The sequence below is a fragment of the Cyanistes caeruleus genome, chromosome 12 (assembly GCF_971803275.1).
Source record: "Cyanistes caeruleus chromosome 12, bCyaCae1.hap1.1, whole genome shotgun sequence".
Lineage (NCBI taxonomy): Eukaryota > Metazoa > Chordata > Aves > Passeriformes > Paridae > Cyanistes > Cyanistes caeruleus.
This window is the reverse complement of record NC_141712.1, coordinates 1,508,578-1,515,388: the sequence shown is the minus strand read 5'-3', so window position 1 is coordinate 1,515,388 and position 6,811 is coordinate 1,508,578. Positions and strand designations below refer to the sequence as shown.

The following is a 6,811-nucleotide window of genomic DNA, read 5'->3' as shown; positions in this document are numbered from 1 at the left end:
AAATAAAAAAGTATCCTGATCTTAAAGAAAAATATTTGTGAAAATTTGGAATTAGCCCAGGCAAAATGAGCTCGTTCTTCCTCCAGGGAGGTTCCCAGAAACAGCAGAAGTGTTGAGCTTGAAATGCTCACACCAAATATGTCCCTTTGAAATGCCATGACTGGGTGAGATTTGACAAGGTTTGCACTGCAGCTGATGCTCTGCAGTTCCAAGTGTGCCCATGGATGGCCTCTGCCCTGGCTGTGGCTGAAGGATTTTCCCCAAGATCTGTGTGTGCTCCCATCCCTCTCTGGCTCAGCAGGGCTGTGTTCATGTGTCAGCTCTGGCAGCTAGATGTGTTTCTGTTTCTGTGCCATCCTTCTGCAGTGTATTTAAATTCTGTGTACCAAGGAGCACAAAGGAAATCTGTTGATTTGTTAATAGTTGGTACATAATGGTATCTTTTGGAGAACAGCACCTGGCCAGGCTGGAATGTGCTGCCAGTTGGCACTTTGGGGATACCTTAAAGCCAGGACAAAAGCTCTCTGTGATGCAGCTGTGTCACACACTCTCACTGTGCAGGGCACAGAAGAGGCTCTCTGCAGCATCTGAAGGGCAAACAAAGGGGAAGGAGCCTTGATTGGTGAGCCTTGATTGTATTACACAGGGATCAGAGGAGATAAAACACAGGCTAGTGCACTGTTTGTGAAATAGAGATTCCAATTACACAAGGTGCTGCTGCATCTGTGCCTCCCTGACAGCTGTGAGGAGAATAAAAACCACAGCTCTTGTTACATTGTGATATTAATAATTAATTCTTCCTTGGAATTCTGCATGCTTAGGCACAGTACAGAAGACTGGTTTGGGTTGAGGCTCAAGATTTTAAAACTGCCACCTCCCCTCCTTCTAATTTTCAAAGGACACAAGTATTCAGAGCTCAAGGGTCTGTCTCTAGTGATGGGTGCAGAGAGATCAAACAGGCTCAGGGACAGAGAGTGACATGAGGTCCAGCTGGGGAATGGGTGTGGGACCCTCCTGAGCCAGTGTGGGCTGCTTTGCTCTTGGTGGGGACATCCAGGGGACAGGGAAAGCTGCTGATGTGGCAGCAGTTCCTGCCTGACAGCTGGGGCTGGAGGTCACCTGGACCCCCAGAAGCTCTGTAGCTTGGCTGTTCCCTTCTGCCATTCCCCCATGGAATTTCCTGAACAAAAAGGGAATCTGGAGCTGGGTTGTTGCTTTGTGGAAAAGCATCCGAGGCTGGGCGTTTCTGAGGATTGTTTTGGGAAATGAGCTGCACCTAAAAGAAAACATTTCTTCAGCTGAGATGGGGTTAACATGGGCCTCTGAGGTGCTCACTGGGATCAGTGGGATGCAGGGCCTGGCCCTGGGTGAGCTGAGTGTGGGCTGAGCCCCCTCCCAGCACTGCTCCTGCCCTCGGTGGGAGCTGGGACCTGAACTGGGACCTGCTGCTGGCCCTTCCCACACCAAGGTGGACACATCTAGCTGAGTGTTCTCATGGCTCTCATGGCTCCCCACCCCGGGCTCCTGTGTGCCCCAGCCTTGTGTTACCTGCAGTGCTGGAGGTGGAGCAGAGCCAGGGTGGCTGCAGGGAGAGCAGCTCTCATTCCCCTGCCAGCCCAGCCCAGCAGAGCATGCCTGGCTCTGAGGAATGCCTCCATTAGCTGGCTGTGATCTGTTGGCAAATTAGGCCACGCCAAATGTGCCTGCAGCCTCCTCTGTGAGAAGGATGCTCCTCAGATCCTCAGCACACCTTGGAGGTGTTTGCACATTACAGTGTTTGCAGTCTGTTTGTCCTGCCTTTGATCGTGTCCTTGCTGAGCGTATTCTGCTTGCATGTCCTCATCTCTCTCAGCACTTTTTATAGTCCTCTATAACAACTTGGGTTTCAATTCTCCCACAGCTCTCTAATTAGTGCTCTTCTCTTCCATTGCTAAGGAAAGCCTGAGTCTGTTGTGATATTGTGGCTCAACACACCCTACCTAATACATGGATGTGAGCATTATGTCATGTATTACATGTACTGCTTGTTAAATTTGGCATCTTATGCATGGTTATGGGGAGTGTAGTAATACAATAAAAGGGATATCTGGAAGGCATAGTTTTGATGCCTCAGTTTTCAATCACACAAACTGAATTTGCTTATTTGTCATATCAGGAGATAGAATTACACTTGATGCTGAACTTTAAATGAAGTTTAAATGAAGTTTAATCCTGAATTTTAGGATAGGTGTATCACCCCATCTGGCAAAAATCTACTGGCCTGTGAGAGGTTTGCCCTGCTGGCTGTGCCACAGTGAGGTGTGATCTGCCCATGGCTCTGCCACAAGCCATGGCTCTGCATTTTTGGGCACACCTCCTGTCTGGGCTGGCTCCTGTGCCTGCTGCCAGCAACAGAGTGGCCGTGTGCTGTGCTTGCCAGAGATTTACAATGAATACACAAAATAGCTCTCCTCAAGCTGTGCTAGGAGACTGTGTGTTCAGACACATGCTGGATAACAGCACACCATCCCATGCACGCTTCCAAGTTCTGCAAAATACCCCCTCAGCTTCCATTTCTTTTCCTGGAGAAGTTACCAGATGCTTCGTTATTGTTTTGCAAAACAGGCTGCATATTACCCATATGTTTTCCCCCTTGTTTTTCAGGAGACAAACTAAACGTTGGTGCCTGTTTCCAGTTCTCATTAAATATTTTAGATAGGTTGGGAGTGAAGAGCAAGAGCTTTCCAGAGCATGGAGCAGGCAGCAAATCTGTGCAATGGGGCATCCTGGCCATGGCAGGCTGGAATGGGGCTCCTGGGCAGCACAGGCTTAATGGGAAAGGATTAATAACCTTCATAGACTTGCAAGAAAGGAAATAATTCAGGGCAGCCAAGCCTCCTAGTGAGAGACCTCCTGGTGCTCAGAGGATTTTGATCCTTTAATCTCCTTTTTGAAGAAAAGATGCGTTTCTTCCGCTGGGTCTAGGAGGGTTGTCAGCAGCCAGAGGTGGTGCAGGAGCAAGGGGGAGGTTGGGGCAGGCTGGAGGTCTTAAAGCCAGGCAAAAAAGGGAGAGGGGCTGTTCTCTGGGGTTGCTGGAGCACAGGGGGATTGAGGTGAATGACACTTAATTACAGGTCTTTGTTTTGTGTTTTGCCACTTGACAGAGCCCCCTTTAAGGGCATGAAGCCGTAGCTGCAGATCCTGTAAGAATGGGAATTCTGGGATGAAGGCACTGTTCAGACAGTGCAGCCACTCAGGTGAGTTTAGGTCTACCCAGAAAATGAAGACATGTCTGAAAGTGAATGTTTATAAATTAAGTACATACCCCAGAGCAAATATTGGTCAGAACCAGGGGATAGATTCCTGTGAATAGTGCCTCACTTCCCAACTATTCCCTTAGGTGCTGATGCAGCTGTGCTGATATTTAGGGATCTGAAGGAATTTGGATGGAAACTGGCAGATACCCATGTTTTGCTTTGTTGAATTTTCAGGAAGAAATTACTGTTTCAAAGTTTCTGATAAATATTTTGTTGTATAAAACTCAGCCAAATGGTGCATAACTCAAAATATTTTCCCCTTATCAAGGTCCCCGGTAACTTCTACACTGTTTCATCTTGATTTTGTAAATGGCTTTTTTGTTAAACTGCTCTGGGAAAGGGGGACGACTTTGCCATTTTTTAATATGTCTTTTTGCACCTCTTCATCTCATGTAATGCTGGAATAAAAGTTTGCCTAGCAACCAGTGGATCCATGAAGGATTATGGAAAAACTTATTAACATCACTTATTGACACAACCTTGGCAATTCAGCTGTCAAAAGGTTGACACTTCAATGGGTGACGAGTGCGAGAGATTATTAATAGTGTAATTTCTGATGTGTTTCATGTCAGAGTGGAAGTATCAAATGCTTAGGAGCTAAATCTTGGCTGCTCTGAGATCAGCTGAAATGATCAGAAGGAAGCAGAGACAGGTTGGCCACAGGTTCTTAATGTCCCTGATTTGCTGTCACTGGAGAGAAGGGCTCATCCAGAGTGGGGTTTCTTTGGAGAAAATAAGAGAAAGCTGGAGGTGTTCCTGATACCTTACAGGGGTCTATAATTGGGAGGGAAAGGATTTGTGATCTGATGGCTTCTCTGCCTTCAGAAGCTTCTGTTTGCAGCATGATTTAGAAAGGAAAGATCCTTCTCCAGAATATTTCTTTAGCGATGCTCCATGACTTTGGCTCCAGCTGTCTGTGATATTTTACTCTAAAGTGCCATAGATTTTTATTTCACTTGAACTCTGCCCTGACCACTACCTACTGCTTTGCAGATGGCAGCACAACCCTGTGTATGAAGTCACCCTGCTTTGGTTCCAGGCGCACACAGTGGGAGCTGAGCTCTGGTGTCGCTCCATGGCCACAGCTGGTTTTCCACTGGCAGGAACTGCTGTGCTTGGCACTGTGCACCTGTGGCCTCCCTCCTGTACCTGCTGGAAACATGCTCCTGCTCCAGCTGGGCACAAAGGAGACAGGAACATGAAAATGGGGAGCTGTGCTCTGACACTGAATTTCTGGGGGCAGGAGCTGTGAGCAGAATGCATCTCAGAGGAGATGTGTCCCCATCGCTGAGGCTGTGCTCCTGCTCTGTGAGGGAATAAAGCTGATGGAAATTCTGGCTGCTGGCTGCTCAGACTGGAGGGCTCTGCTCTGCCTCTCGTGCCTGGGGGAGGTTTGCAGTTTGAGCTGTGATAAATGCTCTGGATGTTTTATTGGGGTGTTCTGCTCAGCCGTGCCCATTTCCCGCTCTGGTTACCTTTGGCAGCCCAGCCCTGGGAGCAGCTGTGGGCTCACCACGGGCACCAGGAGCCAAAGGCAGCAATGCTGGGCTCTGTGTGTGTGTGTGAGAGTCAGGGTGCTCAGAGCTGGATGGCCTCAGCACACCTGTGCCAGTCACCCCCTGCTCCTGGCTCTGCTCCTCTTTGGGAGCCCAGGGCTGATCGGCCGTGACTTGGAGAATTAAGGGTAAAAACAGAGGTTTGTGGTGGCTGTGCTGTGCAGGTCTGCAAGTGAAGTTGCACACATGCCAGGACAGTGCACACACCGTAAATCTCTGCCCTGCATTGCATATAAAATAAGAAATTTAATTACAAGCTACTAAGACTTTACAAGCAAGTGAATCTGATTCACCCACATCATAACTCGCATGAAAATAATGCCTGTACTTCAACAGATGAGCATATAAATGAAAATGTTAAAAATAAAATACTTTATTTCATCCTTAATTTGTGGTGGTTCAAGGCAATAACTGTCATAGACAAATTAATATGCTTTATTAGGAAATCAACATGTTGGAGATGTAGCCTAATCTGTTCTGCAAGGGAATCATGCCAGCATGTAATGACAATACATAATGTATACAATTCCTATTGACTTTTTTCTGCTTAGCAGCTTGAATGAGTAATAGCTTCTAAACTGGTGAGTGCAGAAGTCCTGCAGAACTCCTTCAGTCTTTGAATCTTAGAGACAGCAGCTTGGAAAACAAAGAATTGCTGAGGCATAGTTAGTAACAACTTTTAGCTGAACAGGAAAATGCCACAGGGATGTTAATTATTAAATATGCTGAAAGTGTTATTTACATACCTTCTCATGAAGTTTTTCAGTGTGTATACAAGACACCTCTCAGTGTCTTACAAGTCAGGAGATTTTGTTTCTTCCCAATTATCCACAGCTTGTTAGACCTTCAAACATTGCACAATAAACACAGGAAGCTCCATTTCACAAATAACTAAATGTGCAGTAGTCAATTAATGCTGTGGCCCTGCTCTGCAGTCCATGGATGCTCTTCTCTGTAATGTTGTGGCACGATGCTTTAAGGTCTTGTTTTGCATGTGCATTTAAAAAAAATGCTACTCCTGATTGCTGCTCTGCACAGTTGAAATAGCTTTCTTAACTAAAGGTGGAGAAAATTGATTAGAATGGCTAGACTGTGGTTACAGAAATAGTCATAAGTTCCCTGTTAATCAATGAAGAATTCTGTATAGCAGTAATGAATTCCGATATTTTTCCCTGTATTTAAAGTGTCTGGCAGCAGGCCAGAGGTACTGAGGCTGTGGGTTAGAGTCTGTTTTGGAGACAGCAAACAGGATTTTAACTGCATGATACCAATTGACTTCCAGCATTTACAAAAAAAAAATGGATTTATGGCCTCAGCTCTGAGGGAATTGGTAATACTTACCTCTACTCTTTCAATGCTCTAACAGCAGGTTTGAAGTGTTGGCTGGGTTTGATCACTGGCATTCTGCAGGAGGGACAGGTGGGTGATAAGAGGCAAAGCATGCAATGGTTGTCTCCCCCAGAGGTGTTTATTAGCTCCTTCTGAAAGGGGGGAGTGTAATTCCCTGTGCTGAGGCTGACTGTACCGTGTCACTCTTTGATAAAGATGTGTCTGAACGCTTTGTCTGGCAGGGCCTGGAGTGTCTTCTGTGAAAAACCTCCTGGAAAGAAACACAAGAATCAAATATTTCCCTGCAGTTTGTGCTGGTGTGTACATAAGTAAGGGTAAAAAGGCAGCACCCTGTGCTGTTTGCACAGTAAATGTCCCATTTCCCACCTGCTCTGTGCTGGCACTGCCTGACACCTCACAGGCAGAGTCGTGGCCCTTCCCCACAGGAGCGCCTGGCTCACCTTCTACAGCAAATTGCAACTTTTCTGTGCTTTTCTAGGGTCATTCTTCCATTTCCTTGGAGCTGCTTGGTGAACCCACCTGTGCTTGGCAAACCCACCTGTGCCTGGCTGGGGTTTTGTGGTAGTCACGATGCCTCCCCTGTTAGCCACGGGTGATGCCGCAGTGGCT

General features: G+C 46.8%; 1 long non-coding RNA gene across 1 annotated transcript; it reads left to right on the top strand.

Annotated features, from left to right (window-relative positions):
- The first annotated feature begins 544 nt into the window (after positions 1–544).
- LOC147650782 (uncharacterized) lies at positions 545–4,603 on the top strand. The gene is made up of 3 exons (XR_015275358.1): positions 545–622; positions 3,144–3,236; positions 4,290–4,603. It is a non-coding gene; the product is annotated as an uncharacterized LOC147650782 (long non-coding RNA).
- The last annotated feature ends 2,208 nt before the right edge of the window (positions 4,604–6,811 follow it).